The sequence below is a fragment of the Oncorhynchus mykiss genome, chromosome 4, assembly GCF_057628025.1.
Source record: "Oncorhynchus mykiss isolate SJ-2025 chromosome 4, ASM5762802v1, whole genome shotgun sequence".
Lineage (NCBI taxonomy): Eukaryota > Metazoa > Chordata > Actinopteri > Salmoniformes > Salmonidae > Oncorhynchus > Oncorhynchus mykiss.
Genome location: NC_143025.1, coordinates 27186912 through 27205474, shown reverse-complemented (window position 1 = coordinate 27205474; position 18563 = coordinate 27186912). Strand labels below are relative to the sequence as shown.

General features: G+C 41.0%; 1 pseudogene across 1 annotated transcript; it reads right to left on the bottom strand.

Moving 5' to 3' along the window:
* Positions 1-644: 644 nt before the first annotated feature.
* Positions 645-17999, bottom strand: LOC110521605 (E3 ubiquitin-protein ligase RNF170-like; annotated as a pseudogene). The gene is made up of 6 exons (XR_016494999.1): positions 17949-17999; positions 13535-13591; positions 7846-7954; positions 5254-5327; positions 4971-5082; positions 645-4279 (listed from the first exon to the last, which is right to left on the bottom strand). The product of XR_016494999.1 is annotated as an E3 ubiquitin-protein ligase RNF170-like (transcript).
* Between the last annotated feature and the right edge of the window lie 564 nt (positions 18000-18563).

Genomic DNA, 18563 nt, shown 5'->3' with positions numbered 1-18563 from the left:
ACATTATTTTCTTTAGCAATGTAGTGAAGTAAAATATAAATAGTAAAGTAAAGTACAGATACCCAAAAAATCAACTTAAGTAGTACTTTAAATATTTGTACTTAAGTACTTAACACCACTTTGAAAATCGAATTCAACAATGCTTTCAATTTGACATTGGCATTCAATTATTTGTTTATTTTTTAACCTTTGTTTTCTCAGTCAACTTACCTGGTAAAATATTCTCATTTACAGCAACGACCTGGGAAATAGTTACAGGGGGGAGAGGAGGATGAATGAACCAATTGGAAGCTGGGGCTGATTAGGTGGCCCTGATGGTATTAGGGCCAGATTAGGAATTTAGCCAGGATACCTTGGTTAACAACACCCCTATTCTTACGATAAGTGCCATGAGATCTTTAGTGACCACCGAGAGTCAGGACACCCGTTTAATGTACCATCCGAAAGAACATGTTAAGACTCCAAGAAGGGGGGGAGATACTGATAATCTAATATTGAGAAGAGAATTGTACTGGATTCAACGTTTGTGTACCATGTATCCTAGAGGTCTGAACCAAGAGTTTGATAAATCAAAGTGAATATGTCACTTTGATTTGTCTTGCCTTCCAGGTTACCCACTTGGTCATTTTGTAAATATATATTATTTTCTGGAACTACTACATGTACTCATCTCATTGTTATTCAATTATTAGAGATACACATTGTTTTTGCACCCACCATGCGTCATGTCCACAATGGTCATGTGAGGTGAAATGTGGATATTTTGGGATGTGAGCACTCAGTTTATTTGACCTGACGAAGATTAGTTTCAGATCGAAACGTTGTCAATAAGGCGGTGAATTGGGAGCTTTAACAGTGTTCGGGCCTTCTTGTTCTATACTAGTATTCTTTATTAGCACAGCATCTATGTTTTTAAGGATGTGCGTATGACCACAAACTTTTCTATATGGCCAAACTATCATGGCTAAGGGCTGTTCTTATGCACGACGCATCGCGGAGTAGCTAGATACAGCCCTTAGCCGTGGTACCGTATAATGGCATCATACCACAAACACATGAGGTGCCTTATCGCTATTATAAACTGGTTACCAAAGTAATTAGAGCATTTTCAAATAACTGTTTTGTCATACCCGTGGTATATGGTCTGATATAACACGGCTTTCAGCCAATCAGCATTCAGGGCTCGAACCTCCCAGTTTATAATTCACAAATGACCACAGGCTAAATCTATACCTATTTACTCCATCTGACTGTGCATCTGACTGGATAATCAGTTCAGCCAGGCCATTTATTTACTAGATCTACATTGTAAAAAGCATCTAGACATTATCTCCCATTTCTTTTAGACTAGCATTTGGTTTTCAACAGCGGAGATTTGTAATAACCTTGCTGTCTGTCTCTCCAACATTTAAACATTGTTTCAATATTACAATTCAATCTCCAGCTGTCCTATGGTAATGAACGTCTCGAGAAAGACAGGCTTGCAGATTTTCTCAGCCAGTCGAAATCATGAATCTGCATAATTTCTTTGGACATATGCAAAGAAAAGAAAAACACGAAATGTAGCTCGTTTGCTTTCATTTCAGCTTCAGTTTGAAATGATTGTGTTAGCTGTGTATTTGGCTATCTATTCTGAACAGTGGCCTGGCGAGAGGGCAAATGTTCTATGCCAGGCGAAATCGCACATTAGTAGTTCATTGTTATGGATGAATCCCCATTCAAGGTCTCTAGAAAACAGCTTAAACAAATGCAAATGCAGTTACTTTGGCTGAACTTTTTTGGTGTGAATGTAAGTTGGCCGTAGTTGGCTAGCTAGCAAGCAAGGGATAAGAACGTTGCCAGCCAGTATGGCAATGGAACATTGAGAACAGACTTCGTCTCGGGCCTAACAACACCCATGCCAATATATCCTCCAAACACTGCCAATATATCCTCCAAATATCCTCCAATGCTTCTCTGGCATTATCACTTAATTATAAACTGTGTGGTTCAAGTCCTGAATGCTGATTGGCTGAGAGCCATAGTATACCAGACCGTATACCACAGATATGATAAAACATTATTTTACCTGCTCTAATTACATTGGTAACCAGTTGGTAACATGGCATCGTGCCTAAGAACAGCCCTTAGCCGTAGTATATTGGCCATATACCGCACCCCTCATGCCTTATTGCCTAAACCATGGAATTGTTGAATAGTCTTTTCTGATTGGCTTGAAGGGCATTCTAGAGTGTGCATTATTTCCCTACAGCGCACAGTATATTTTCACTGTAGAGTTCAATGGCTATAGTGAATTTGTACATGTTTTGTTTGAGCTGCTATGATGGAAATGTTTGTTTGTGCTTTTCAAATAATCGATTTCTGTGTTCTGTTTGTGCTTTTCTGATAACCAAGTTCTGTGTTCATGCAAGTGACTGACTGAATGCCTGGGAGAAATCCTCACTGTAGTATTTGAAATTTGGAAGAACGCACAGACCCCCAGTTTCAAGGTCTCAGCTTGGAGAGAAGAAGCCTCATGAGGTATTGGTCTGCCACATGCATGAACCAGTATTGGTCGGTCACATGAAGGATAGCAATCCGTCACATGAATGATAGCAAATAAATAATGAACAGGCTAAATCATGCAAGTATTACTTTCTGTGTAAGTATATAAGAGAACTAACGGGACTGCCACATTAGAGATCGACATGTGTACTATGGTACATTGAGTTGGTTGGAACCTCTCCAGCAAGCTGACAATAAACAATGATTAATTTTAGATTTACTTTGCTTTTGAAAGCAAAAGTCTAATTGGAAACAGTATTAGTAATGTTGAATTCAAAATTCATAATAGCAAGTTAGGACTGATGGTTTGGTTAGCTAAACTAGCAAGTCTGTTTGTTCGGTTACCACATAAACTACTGTAGCTATCTAGTTAAGTTGCTAGCTAGCTACTTCAGTGTATGTTAAGCACATTTCTCCCAGCAAAGGACATGTGTTAATTTATAGCCATGGTATAAAAGGGATAATCAACCTGCGTTCTCCAGAAAATAATGCAACTCCAAGGAAGGTCAGTTCCACTCCGCTAGTGGTGTGTCGTGGAACACACCTTCCACGTGTTCATCATTTTCCAAAGAAAGCATAGCCCCTCCTTGATTATCCCTTACATAATGCATGTTCTAGAATGGCAATCAGAAGCAAGTATTCAACAATGCCTTGGTAAAATATCAAGTATTTACAGTTTAATTTTACAGTAGGGTGCAACACAATAGGCCTACATTTAATCTGCACCCTCCTGAACAGACCCCGGGTCTCACTGAACCACTGAAGGCCGGTGATAACCATAACTGTCTCCAAAATAAAGGCTACAGGTACTGTATATACTGTAGGAGTAGAAATACTACACAAAAAAACACTACACAAAAAAACTAAATAAAATGCTACATCGTAATCCATCAAACATGCCCACTCTCAAATGAGTTGAGTAGGACTCAGTGGAGGCTGGTTGTAATGGCTAGAATGGAATTATGTTAGATACCATTCCGTTCCAGCCATTATAATGAGCCTGTCCTCCTATAGCTCCTCCCACCAGCCTCCACTGGTAGGCCTACACCGCATGGTGAAACTAGTTGTGTAGGTTCCACCATGTAGCTTTCACCATCTCACCAGATCACTGGTCATGAAGGAAAGAAAGAAGGCAAGGTGTGAGACAGTTGAGACATGTACGTCAGCATACATTCATCAACATATAAACTGGGCCCCTGGTTAGACTGCCTGCTGTTCGCCTGTAATTAGCTGTAAACCTAAAGGTTGTCTATGCTAGTGCTACAGTGAGTTCAACACCTGGTAACACCAGGATGAAAACCAGCAGACGGACGCTGCTGACATTTTGCCAGGTCTCAATCAAAAAATAGTTTCTTCGCCTTGAGATCTCCTGTTGAAACAAAGGTTAAATCACTGCAGGTTGTCATCTTTGCTGCTACAGCGAGTTACTGAGCAGACCTACTCCCTGTGTGGCTGTGTGTGCTGAGGAGTTCCCACTCTGGCGCCATTTGATGGTTGATGTTGTTAACACAGGTGAGCAGCAGGAAGACCACCACCAGGTCATCCAGGAGCCCCAGGAAGCCAGACAGGGAGGATGAAGTGTCCAGGGGGGCAGAGGAGAGGGACACCATGGCCCCAAGACAGCAGAGCACCACTCTGAGAAAGAAGGGGCACACGGGCCCCCCCCCCCCATAGCACCCAGGCCGCGAGCTAGCAGCTGCAGGAACAGGGGCGTGTCACACAAGTAGTCTGTCACCTAAGGGACAGAAGACAAGACAGGGGCACATGTGTGAGTAGAGGGTGTCAAGGTCACCTCACCTGGCTTCAGGTGGAATAGAGATCTGGCTCGTGTTCACTAGAGTAGAGCATGATGTAGCAACAGGTTTTGTAACGTTTTCTTATTTTAGATCAGTCCAGATGAAGTAGAGAAAATGAGGAGAGGTGGCCACTTTAGAGTATTGAGATGCACCCAACAGTATCAACCACAGGAGTGAGAGAGAATTGTATTCTACTTTAGTGTGATATCCTTCTATTGTCCTTGTACAATACAGTCTCTATGCGGTGGTTGCGTAAGCAGTATTCCAGTTACAAAACCATTCTCAGAGGGATGGGAAAGGAACTTACCTTTGTTATCATGTAAATACTGCCATCTTTTCTGCAGCCGCATTCAAGGTCAAAATTAAATCACAGAACCTGATATGTTCATAAAACGCGAGAGACATCAAGCTATCTACAGTATAACAAAGGCTATGAAGTCTAGTCTAGCGTGCGAAAAATACCTGCAGAAAGACCCTTGAGAATGTGTTGTATGGTTTAATTGGTAAAGATTATCTGAAGGTTTTGTGTGTTACTAGGTTGTAGTGTGGTTGTAGCATGTTTTAATAAACATTGTGTGTGGTACTCATAGAGATAGAACAATGTAACATATGGTCTATGGTGGTACTGACCCTTCGAGGGGTTCCTGAGTAACGTTTGTTGTAGTCTGTAAATTCTCCCAGAACCTCCCTCTCCTTTCTGTCTGACCGACCCTCACCAAAATAGATGACACAGGACACTGACCTGAAAGAGAGAGAGAGAGAGAGAGAGAGAATCCATTCAAGTTACATTCAATCAATTCTGAACCATTATTTATCACTTTTATTCAACATAATTTTTCAATTTTTCTTGTTGGATAACAAGTGTAATATCATGGTAATAATGGATGTTTCTACAGTTGGGTGTCTTTCTTACCCTTTGTCTACACAGAGGGCAGCTGATGGCATCCAGCCAGGACCCAAGTCTCCAGTACGAGATCAGACAGGGAGCTGCAGACAGAGAAACAAGGTAACATAAATAAGTACTCAATCACTACTCTTTCCATTAATAATAGTACCCCAAAAATGATGATTCACCATTAGGGAAACTGTCATATTGCTAGTGTAATGTGTTCATATTAGTGCGGGTATGAGCAAAATGCTGATGGCAGCATGAGAAGCTTTTGTACAAGTGACATGACCTTGTCTACTGAATGTTAATTAACTAAGTACAGCTCCTCTCTCTCTTAGGGGGAGGCATGGGTAAGAGGGGCAGGTTGGGTGGAGTAGTTATTGCATCACGTGATGATGACACAGACAATGGTGAAGGAGAGGGAGAGGAGATTGACCTGCTGCTGTAGTCAAGATATTGTTGTAATCTTTGAGTCATTCAAATACCACATGAATACATATTAGAAAATGTGCTTTAAAAACTACAAAATTATTTTTGCACGCCGTGATAAAATGTGTAGAATTGCAGGAAATAAGCTTTAAACCTGCAAAATTCTATGAACAGTTTGTGTCATGAACACTGCTTGTGCTCATAGAAATAGACGTGGATCCCCAATGCTGGAAGGGGGGGCCCCGATTCAAAAAGTTTGGGAACCGCTGCACTTTTTAATATAACCGCAGGGGTTCCAGGAATATTTCCAGCGTCATTGCAAACTGTTTTAGAGACAGACCGACAGGGTCTGGTAGTGCTCTAGTTCTCCCTGTCAGAATAAGGAACAGAGGATTTGGAAAGCATCAACTCCTGTAGAAACGGCTCTCGGGTTATTTTGAGTAACTTCATTTATGTTCCCTTAACTCTGCCTTCTAGTGAGTTTATGCAAACTGTCATCTCCTACCATTCTGATAGATTGGAGATTATCAGAAAATGTGGTTGAAACGTTAATAATTTGGTTGTTATTCCATTGTTACCTTGAGGCAGATGCTCCCAGGGGCAGAGTGGCCCACACTCATTGAACATGGAACTTTTAAATGTTAGAGCAATCACTAGTAAAACCTTTCTCATGAATGACCTCATTACAGAGCTCAAAGTTGATTGCATGTTTCTCACTGAAACATGGCTGTCTTCAGACTGTAGTGCCGCTCTTATTGAAGCCTCCTCCTGGATTACAGTTTTTTATACTCTGTCAGAAAAGGGAAAATGGTGGGGAACAGCCTTTTCCCCTTTTCTGACAGAGTATGAAAAGCTGTAATCCAGGGGGAGGCTTCAATAAGAGCGGCACTACAGTATTTACAGTATTTATCTATTTTAACTACTGCTCTCAGCTGTAAGGGCATTTTGTTTGGCGACTTTGGGTCTTTTGAGCATCATGCCATACTGTTTCAATGTCAGCCACCAGTGCTGTCCACCAAAGCACTGCCCCACTTTCTTCACTGATTTCTCTAAACTATTGTCTATTGTACTTGAGAACAATGATAAAATAATTGTGTTGGTTTTAATATTCATGTTGACAAAGAGACTGACTCCAAAGCCATTGAATTTCTTCATCTTTTGAGCTTTATGGACTTTATCCAACATGTTACTGGGAATACCATAACAGTGGCCATACTCTGGACCTGTTATTACCAAGGGGCTTTCTATTGACATATCTTCTATAGTTGATGTTGCTTTATCTGATCTCCACTGTGTATTTTGTACTACCTTGTTGCCCATAACACAGGGTAATACTGAACGCATTATTTAGAAACGCCATCTTACCTCTGAAGAGGCTACAGATTTTATTGAGTGTATGAACAATACTCGATCACCTACTCTGCTTTCCTCTTGTGATGATTTAGTTGATCACTTTCGTAGCAAATTAAGTGCAACCATTGATACCATAGCTCCAGTAAGGTTGAAAAAGGCCACATCCAAACAGAGAGCCCCTTGGATGAGTGAGGAAACTAATCAATTCAAGAGAAATTGCAGAAAGGCAGAGCGGAAGTGGAGAAAGTCAGTGGCAGCTCCATTATGATATTCTGAGAGCAACTTGGCACATTCATAGCAATTAGAAATGCCAGATGTGGGCCTCCCGAGTGGTGCAGCGGTCTAAGGCATTGCATCGCAGTGCTAGAGGTGTCACTACAGACCCAGGTTCGATCACGGGCTGTATCACAACCGGCCGTGATCGGGAGTCCCATAGTACGGCGCACAATTGGCACAGCGTACCTGAGGGGTGCCGAAACTGTGGACATACTATATTTAAACCAGATCTTAAAACACACCATTTTAGCTTTGCTTTTCCTTAGCGTGATTTTTAGTCATTCAGTCTTTATTGTTTTTCTTTCGTTTTTTTATCCTCTTACATTTGTTATGTAATAAATATATATATATATTTTTTCCTGGGAAGCACATTGCGTTGCATTCCATGTCTGAACTGTGCTGGATAAATAAAGCTTGATTGGATTTGATTTGATGCAAATGTTAATATGCTAGCTTCTGGGCCCTGAAGACCTCTTTCTATCTGTACAAGTCTCTCTTGACCCATAGATAAATCCGATCAAATTCTGGTTTGGGGGGTGGTGTGTGGTTCTGTCTTACCACAGTAGAGATGGCCACAGTTGTTCTGTACAGGGAAGCTGGCAGTTTGCAGACACACAGGGCAGAGCCAGTCTCTGTGGCCCGCAGATGGACAGATCTGAGAGGTGTCCTTGAGAAAGAGGAGTACATTGGTACGGTTAGAGATAAATATAACACAGGTTTCTGTTTCTCCTCTGCACTTAATTGATCACAAAAGAGTGATTGGACACTGTGGCCCTCATGAACATGAGATACACCCCCCTGGAATAGCAGGACAATAACAGAAACAAACACCTGAGAAGAGATGAAGCCAAGGTCTTATAAATCACAGTGGACCTTATCATAAGGAAATATCAGCTCTGAAATGATCAAGGTCTAAGTAAGCTTGCCAGCTGGATGGAGCTCTACGATCTCCTCCTTCACTCCAGACTGCCTCTGTTTTCTCAGCATTATTAATAACATTAATGGTTATTAGTAAGAGTTATCAGTTAATTTAGATATTTTTTGGTCCGTTAATATTAGTATTTTCAAAAAGTAAAAATACAAATGACGAAACTTTGATGAAAATGTACGTTTCCGTTAGTTTATCATACTAACGTCATCAAAATGTCATGAATTGTAACCACTTTTAAATGGACATGCACTGAGTGTACAAAAAATTATCAACATCTTATAGTGTCTATTGTACCTTTTGATTGACACTGCTGTGTGATTGTATTGGTTGTCACATTAGGGCTTAGAACCCTTCATGGCATTTGCATAAAACATCTTAAGTGATATCCTTAAAGGGACACTTAAAAAATCTCCAGCACCACCCCAACATCAACATACAGTTGAAGTTCGAAGTTTACATACACCTTAGCCAAATGCATTTAAACTCAGTTTTCACAATTCCTGACATTTAATCCTAGTAAAAATTCCCTGTCTTAGGTCAGTTAGGATCCCCACTTTTTATAAGAATGTGAAATGTCAGAATAATAGTAGAGAGAATGATTTAATTCAGCTTTTATTTCTTTCATCACATTCCCAGTGGGTCAGAAGTTTACATACAATCAATTAGTATTTGGTAGCATTGACTTTAAATTGTTTAGTCTTAGGTCAGACGGTTCGGTTAGCCTTCCACAAGCTTCCCACAATAAGTTGGGTGAATTTTGGCCCATGCCTCCTGACAGAGCTGGTGTAACTGAGTCAGGTTTATTGCCTCCTTGCTCGCACACGCTTTTTCAGTTCTGCCCACAAATGTTCTATAGGATTAAGGTCGGGGCTTTGTCATGGCCACTCCAACACCTTGACTTTGTTGTCCTTAAGCCATTTTGCCACAACTTTGGAAGTATGCTTGGGGTCATTGTAATGCTCCGGGTGTCGTGGGTGTGGAGTCAAACGCAGGAGACAGAGAGTGCAATGCTGTGCTTCTTTAATTGCACCAACGCACCACAGGGTGCTCACAATAGTAACGGCCCCAAACACAGGGAATGAAAAATGTACCACTGAAAATGCACGACCAGGCACTAACACGTACCTCTACAACAGGGCCGAAGGTTACAATGAATAATCCCGCACAACAACCAGGCGGGGCGGCTGTCTAATAAAGACAAACTAATTATACATAAACAGGTGCTACCAATAAACATACAAGGAGGGGGAGGAAAGACAATCAGTGGCAGCTAATAGGCCGGTGACGACGACCGCCGAGCGCCACCCGCCCGGGAAGGGAAACCACTCTCGGTCGGACTCGTGACAGTCATTGTCCACATGGAAGACCCATTTGCGACCAAGCTTTAACTTCCTTACTGATGTCTTGAGATGTTGCTTCAATACATCCACATCAATTTCCTTTCTCATGATGCCATCTATTTTGTGAAGTGCACCAGTCCCTTCAGGTTATGTCGATATAGGACTCGTTTTACTGTGGATATAGATACTTTTGTACCTGTTTCCTCCAGCATCTTCACAAGGTCCTTTGCTGTTGTTCTGGGATCGTTTTGCACTTTTTGCACCAAAGCACATTCATCTCTAGGATACAGAACACGTCTCCTTCCTGAGCGGTATGATGGCTGCGTGGTCCCATGGTGTTTCTACTTGCGTACTATTGTTTGTACAGATGAACGTGTTACCTTCAGGCGTTTGGAAATTGCTCCCAAGGATGAACCAGACTTGTGGAGGTGTACAATTGTTTTCTGAGGTCTTGGCTAAATTTCTTTTGATTTTCCCATGATGTCAAGCAAAGAAGCACTGAGTTTGAAGGTAGGCCTTGAAATACATCCACAGGTACACCTCCAAATGACTCAAATTATGTCAATTAGCCTATCAGAAGCTTCTAAAGCCATGACATCATTTTCTGGAATTGTCCAAGCTGTTTACATACACTAAGTTGACTGTGCTATGTAAACTTCTGACCGACTGGAATTGTAATACAGTGAATTATAAGTTTATAAATCTGTCTGTAAAAAATTACTTGTGTCATGCAAAAAGTAGATGCCCAACAAGAAATTTGTGGAGAGGTTGAAAAATGAGTTTTAATGACTCCAAGGGGGTGGGGGGGGGTATTGTCTACTAGTTAGTTGGTGATGTCATTGGAAACACTTATCTTCCTCTCTTTTTGACTACAAAACATAGAAACATGTTATTTTCATGTACAGTATGTTGGTGCTGAAGATGATGAATATGAAGTTGAACTTCTTTGACATTTCCCTTTAAGGGTTTACCTTAAGGTGTAATTTCCCCTTCTCAAAGGGAATTGTGTAAGGGTGTTGCATCGAGCCTCTCAAACATTTTCTTAGGTAAGTGCATATTTTAAGGGTTTTATGGTGGTTTGAAGGCATGTATGGCCATGTAATTAGAAATTAGAATACTCGAATAAACATTAACATCCTTCTAATGGTCCAAATGTCAGCCATGTTGGTCAGGGAGTTGGTCTACCACAGTTTGCTAGTGCTGTGATAAGATATTGTGTAAAACAATGAATGTGAAGAATTGATCTGCACTGTACAGTATGTGTGTTAGCTAGCTAGCCAGGCAGTTTTAGAGGAATGATTCCATAAATGTTTTTAATTAACTGACAATGTGTCAACATTACATTCCAACAATGCAGTCAATCCACAGCCATACATGCACTGGCTCAAATCATTTCATGATAGGACTAGTTGTAAATTGTAAATGCAACAAGTACTGATATTGTATCATACAATAGCACTCACAGCTATATATGAAATCAAAAATCTGAGACATTTATGGTCTGTTTACATATATTTACTTATACTTATTTATACCTATTTTCCACCATAATTTGCAAATAAACTCATTAAAAATCCTACAATGTGATTTTCTGGATTTTTTTTCTCATTTTGTCTGTCATAGTTGAAGTGTACCTATGATGAAAATTACAGGCCTCTCTCATCTTTTTAAGTGGGAGAACTTGCACAATTGGTGGCTGACTAAATATTTTTTTGCCCCACTGTATATATATATATTAAATAGCCTACGGTTTTCTTTGACATTTTGTTTTAATTATTGTGATAGGCTCGTGTTTTACTGTTACGGCATACCTCTATTCTCTTTTGACTGAACGCCATACCGGACCGTACCGCCTTACTTTCACCGATTCCTATGCCTCTACTGCCATTCATTCCAATTTGACTGGTTTTAGATTTTCCCTGACCAATATGGGTTTATGTCATAGCCCCTCTAGTAATATAATAGGATCTCTATGTAAATGGCAGAAAGAGTTTTTGGTTGCCATGAAGATAACCTGACTCACTGAAGGAACTACTCATCAAAGAGATGGCATTTATTTTGGGAGATAGCAAAATATAACTTCTAGCTACATTTCAGACAGGAGAAAGATAATTAAACACGTTTATTTTAGTTACTTTTTTCTCAACTTGTTTCGATTACTTTTCTAGCACATCAAGCTCATTTACAAAGTAGCTAGCCATCTAGCTATGTGGCCATGGATTGTGTACCTTCCAATGTTTAGCTAAGTAGCTAAAGTTACCAAACTAGATGGTGGATGTTTTCCTTTTGAAACCAGGGCAGAGGAAAGCAACATTCAACTACACAAATGCTGTTTACATTGATATCCATACTGAATGAAGCACCCTCCGTGTGTGTGTTATATATGTGTGTGTGTGTGTGTGTGTGTGTGTGTGTGTGGCCTCACCTTGTTGTAGCTTACACGTTTGAGGGCTGTTCTGTCCTGTGTGTGTTCTGAGGATCTATAGGAGGTGCATTCGGAACGTATTCAGACCCCTTCCCCTTTTCCATTTTTTTTCTCCATTACAGCCTTATTCTAAAATGTATTAAATAATTCTACACACAATACCCTATACGAAAAAACATGTTTTGAGACATTTTTTCAAATGTATTACAAATAAAAAAATGAAATACCTCATTTATATTACTATTCAGACCCTTTGCTATGAGACTCAAAATTGAGCTCAGGTGCATCCTGTTTCCATTGATCATCCTTGAGATGTTTCTACAACTTGATTGGAGTCCACCTGGGGTAAATTAAACTGATTGGGCATGATTTGGAAAGGCGCACATCTGTCTATATAAGGTCCCACAGTTGACCGTGCATGTCAGAGCAAAAACAAAGCCATCGAGATACATATCTGGGGATGGGTACCAAAAAATGTCTGCAACACAGTGGCCTCCATCATTCATAAATGGAAGAAGTTTGGAACCACCCAGACTCTTCTTAGAGCTGGCAGCCCAGCCAAACTGAGAAATCGGGGGAGAAGGGCCTTGATCAGGGAGGTGACCAAGAACCCGATGGTCACTCTGACAGAGCTCCAGAGCTCCACTGTGGAGATGGGAGAACCTTCCAAAAGGACAACCATCTCTGCAGTGCAAGATTCTCAGGTCTGATGAAACCAAGATTGAACTCTTTGGCCTGAATGCCAAGCGTCACGTCTGGAGGAAACCTGGCACTATCCCTACAGTGAAGCATGGTGGTGGTAGCATCATGCTGTGGGGATGTTTTTCAGCGGCAGGGACTAGGAGACTTGTCAGGTTCGAGGGAAAGATGAATGGAGCAAATACAGAGAGATCCTTGATGAAAACCTGGTTCACCTTCCAACAGGACAACAAGCCTAAGCACAGCCAAGACAACGCAGGAGTGGCTTCGGGACAAGTCTCTGAATGTCCTTGAGTTGCACAGCCAGAGCCCGGCTTGAACCCGATCGAACATCTCTGGAGAGACCTGAAAATAGCTTTGCAGCGACACTCCCCATCCAACCTGACAGAGCTTGAGAGGATCTGCAGAGAAGAATGGGAGAAACTCCCCAAATACACGTGCCAAGCTTGTAGCGTCATGCCCAAGAAGACTTGAGGCTGCGAAAGGTGCTTCAACAAGGTACAGAGTAAAAGGTCTGAATACTTTTAAAAAATAAATTTGGAATCATAACTGGGATCTTATGGCTAACTACCCAGTACAAGTTTAGTTAGTTTTGTGTAAAAGCCAGTAACTAGATACAACTGTAGATGCCCCATTATGTTCCCCTATACCAAGTACCCAAACTAGTTAACCGTGAAAATCCTAAAAAATCAGACCGTTACAGTCTATGTACCAGGCACCCACATTTTCTGACACCCACACATGAATCACCCAACCACACATCCACTAGCAGTCTCTGCAGTGTGTGAGTGGGTGGTGTGTAGAGGAGAGGGTATAGATCCTCTGTTTATGCACAGAGAAAATAAGACTTACCTGGGATGAGAGCTGTGGGAGGGTTGCATGGTCTGATTCATCTGGCAGCTGTCTGATCTAGAGCTAGAAGTGTAGGTATGGTAGCTGTAGACAGGCAGAGAGCCTGAGAGTGTGTCTGTAGAGTGTGTGTTTCCCGGACAGGCTAGAGAAGGAAATGCTTCCTGACAGCATCACGGTACACAATAAATCTGACTGGTATTGTTAATCATTAACTAGGCCTTTTGATCTGGGAGCTGAGGGCTGCCTGCCTGCATGGAAATGACCTAGAGAGACCATTGAGTGACAATGTACTAGTATGACATAACATAGATTAGATATAGATTCTCTCATATGTGATAGATGTGATTGGTAAATTTGATTATAAAACGAAATCAATAAGGGCTCAAAACAAAAAAACTGTGACCACTCCCATCTCCACATTCTATTTTGATCATGTGACCACACGCAAGGTCAAAGCTATCCTCTTTGACCCCACCTTTTTAGTTCAACTTGGTCAATGATTTATTATATGTTTACTCAGCCCTGGCCCACATATATATATATATATATATATATATATATATATTTTTTTTTTACCATAAAACACCAGCTCTGAGGTGGTGAAATAGAGTTGTGAAATAGCTTATTGTTGTCTATCCATATGTATTAGACTACTGTTAAATAGCTACACAGTTGAAAGGAAACCCTCTCTAAATTCACTAGGATTGGCATCATAATAGTCTTCATGCATAAGTCTGTCACATTGGGACTGGTAGATACAGATTAGCAATGCCCAAGGTCAAGACTACAACTGAATTCCCACAGTCTGCCATGATAATGAGTAAAAACATTTACACAAACGTTTACCTTACAGTTTTTGGCCAAAAGAAGAAGGTCAAAATGCCTCAGAATGTCTAATTACAACAAGAGTTGATCGATGTCACAGGGGCCACAAACAGTGATTTTGCCGCTGGAGATGGCTAAAGTCCCATGTCACACAAACACACACACTGATTACTAGCGGTTTGTCCCAGATTCCTTACTAACCCATCGTGGCTGGCCAGTAAGTCCAGGTTAAATATATAACATTACAAAATACACTACTGTTCAAATGCTTGCGGTCACTTAGAAATGTCCTTGTTTTTGAATGAAAAGCCAGCCGCCTGGAGTTACCTCTTCACTGTTGACGTTGAGGCTGGTGTTTTGCTGGTACTATTTAATGAACCTGCAAGTTGACGACTTGTGAGGCGTCTGTTTCTCAAACTAGACACTCTAATGTACTTGTCCTTTTGCTCAGTTGTGCACCGGGACCTCACACTCCTCTTTCTATTCTGGTTAGGGCCAGTTTGCCCTGTTCTGTCAAGGGAGTAGAACACAGTGTTGTATGAGATCTTCAGTTTCTTGGCAGTTTTCACATGGAATAGCCTTCATCTCTCAGAACAAGAATAGACTGACGAGTTTCACAAGAAAGTTGTTTATTTCTGGTCATTTTGAACTTGTATTTGAACCCACAAATGCTGATGCTCCAGATACTCAACTAGTCTGAAGAAGGTCAGTTTTATTGCTTCTTTAATCAGAACTACAGTTTTCAGCTGTGCTAACATAATTGCAAAATGGTTTTCTAATGATCAATTAGCTTTTTAAAATGATAACCTTGGATTAGCTAACACAACGTGCCATTGGAACACAGGAGTGATGGTTCCTGATAATGGGCCTCTGTACACCTACAGTATGTAGACATTTCATTAAAAATCAGCCGTTTCCAACTACAACAGTCATTTACAAAATTAACAATGTCTACACTGTATTTCTGATCAATTTCATGTTATTTTAATGGGCAAAAAAATAGCTTTTCTTTCAAAAACAAGGACATATCTAAGTTACCCCAAACTTTGGAACGGTAGTGTATATAGAGTACCAGACAAAAGTTTGGACACACCTACTCATTCAATGTTTTTTCATTATTTTTTACTATTTTCTACATTGTAGAATAATAGTGAAGACATCAAAACTATGAAATAACATATATGGAATCATGTACTAATAAAAAAAAGTGTTAAAACAAATGAAAATATATTATATCATTTATTTTATCTTCAAAATAGCAACCCTTTGCCTTGATAACAGCTTTGCACAATCTTGGTATTCTCTCAACCAGTTTCAGCGGTAATTCTTTTTGAACAGTCTTGAAGGAGTTCCCACATATGTTGAGCACTTGTTGGCTGCTTTTCCTTCACTCTACGGTCCAACTCATCCCAAACCATCTCAATTAGGTTGAGGCCGGGTGATTGTGTAGGCCAGGTCATCTGATGCAGCACTCCATCATTCTCCTTCTTGGTCAAATAGCCCTTACCCAGCCTGGAGGTGTCTTGGGTCATTGTCCTGTTGAAAAACAAATGATAGTCCCACTAAGCGCAAACCAGATTGGATGGCGTATCGATGCAGAATGCTGTGGTAGCCATGCTTGTTAACTGTTCCTTGAATTCTAAATAAATCACCAACAGTGTCACCAGCAAAGCACCCCCACACCATCACACCTCCTCCTTCATGCTTCACGGTGGGAACCACACATGTGGAGATCTTCTGGTCACGTACTCTTTGGCTCACAAAGGCATGGCGGTTGGAACCAAAAATCTCAAATTTGGATTCATCAGACCAAAGGACAGATTTCCATTGGTCTAATGTCCATTGCTCGTGTTTCTTGGCCCAAGCAAGTCTCTTCTTATTATTGGTGTCCTTTAGTAGTGGTTTCTTTGCAGCAATTTAACCATGAAGGCCTGATTCATGCAGTCTCTGAGCTATTGATGTTGAGATGTGTCTGTTAATTGAACTATGTGAAGCATTTATTTGGGCTGCAATGTTTGAGGCTGGTAAATTTAATGAACATATACTTTGCAGCAGAGGTATCTCTGGGTCTTCCTTTCCTGTGGCGGTCCTCATTAGAGCCATTTTCATCATAGCGCTTGATGGTTTTTGCTATAGCACTTGAAGAAACTTTTAAAGTTCCTGAAATGTTCCGCATTGACTGACCGTGTCTTAAAGTAATGATGGAACTGTTGTTTCTCTTTGCTTATTTGAACTGTTCTTAACAAAATATGGACTTGGTCTTTTACCAAATAGGGCTATCTTCTTTATACCACCCCTACCTTGTCACACTGATTGGCTCAAACGCATTAAGGAAAGAAATTCCACAAATGAACTTTTAACAATGCACACCTGTTAATTGCAATGCTTTCCAGGTGACTACCTCATGAAGCTGGTTGAGAAAATGCCAAGAATGTGCAAAGCTGTCATCAAGGCAAAGGGTGGCTGCTTTGAAGAATCTCAAATATAAAATATATTTTGAGTTGTTTAACACTTTTTTTGGTTACTACATGATTCCATATGTGTTATCTCATAGTTTTGATGTCATCACTATTATTCTACAATGTAGAAGATAGTAAAAATAAAGAAAACCCCTTGAATGAGTAGGTGTGTACAAACTTTTGACTGGTAAGGTATATATTTATTTTTTTACAATACAAAGCATACATGTAACAGTACAAATTTAGACCGTCCCTCGCCCATACCCGGGCGCGAACCAGGGACCTTCTGCACACATCAACAGTCACCCTCGAAGCATCGTTACCCATCGCTCCACAAAAGCCGCGGCCCTTGCAGAGCAAGGGGAACTACTACTTCAAGGTCTCAGAGCAAGTGACGTCACTGATTGAAACGCTATTTAGCGCCCACGCTAACTAAGCTAGCCGTTTCACATCCGTTACACTCACCCCCCTTTTGACCTTCCTCTTTTTTCCGCAGCAACCAGTAATCCGGGTCAACAGCATCAATATAACAGTACAAGTTTAGACCGTCCCCTCGCCCATACCCGGGCGCGAACCAGGGACCTTCTGCACACATCAACAGTCACCCTCGAAGCATCGTTACCCATCGCTCCACAAAAGCCGCGGCCCTTGCAGAGCAAGGGGAACTACTACTTCAAGGTCTCAGAGCAAGTGACGTCACTGATTGAAACGCTATTTAGCGCCCACGCTAACTAAGCTAGCCGTTTCACATCTGTTACACTCACCCCCCTTTTGACCTTCCTCCTTTTTCCGCAGCAACCAGTAATCCGGGTCACGGCACCAATGTAACAGTACAAATTTAGACCGTCCCTCGCCCATACCCGGGCGCGAACCAGGGACCTTCTGCACACATCAACAGTCACCCTCGAAGCATCGTTACCCATCGCTCCACAAAAGCCGCGGCCCTTGCAGAGCAAGGGGAACTACTACTTCAAGGTCTCAGAGCAAGTGACGTCACTGATTGAAACGCTATTTAGCGCCCACGCTAACTAAGCTAGCCGTTTCACATCCGTTACATACACATACAAATAACAACATAAAGACGCTCACAAACATTCACATCACACCTGCCCAGACCCACCTGCTCACACCCTCATCTCCAGCGCCCGCATCACTCTTCGCCACATGGCCTCAAACTGCATAATTTGATTTCTCTCTGTTGCCCACATACTTTCAACACTTAGACAATAAACAATTTGACCATTCCATTGTGTTATCGATTGAGGATGGTTTGATTTCCAGTTTTTAACTATACGTTTTTTCAAGATGAGTATCTCACTGCACCCTCTTATGCCATGTCTTGAAATATTCAGACAGACGGATTAAAAGTACATTTACATTGTAATACTTCTGACAGCCAACTTTCTAACTCCTCCCATAAGTTTTGGACTTTATTGAGTCATTTTTTTCCTTCTCCATTGTTCTGTAGAATTTGTTAATTTTGTCTCTTGTGAAATAAATTCTATGCATAAATGTATATTGGATTAAGCGCACATCTTTTCTCTAACTGCTAGTTATGTTCCAACATTCCCTCCATCTTGTGCCAATATCAGTCATTTATCTATTTATGTATTGATAATATTTTCCCAGACTAAGATTAAGCCTACTCCTGGATAAGATTAAGCCTACTCCTGGACTAAGATTAAGCCTACTCCTGAACTAAGCATGCTTAATAGAAAATCTCAAATGAAAGTGCTTTTTAGTCC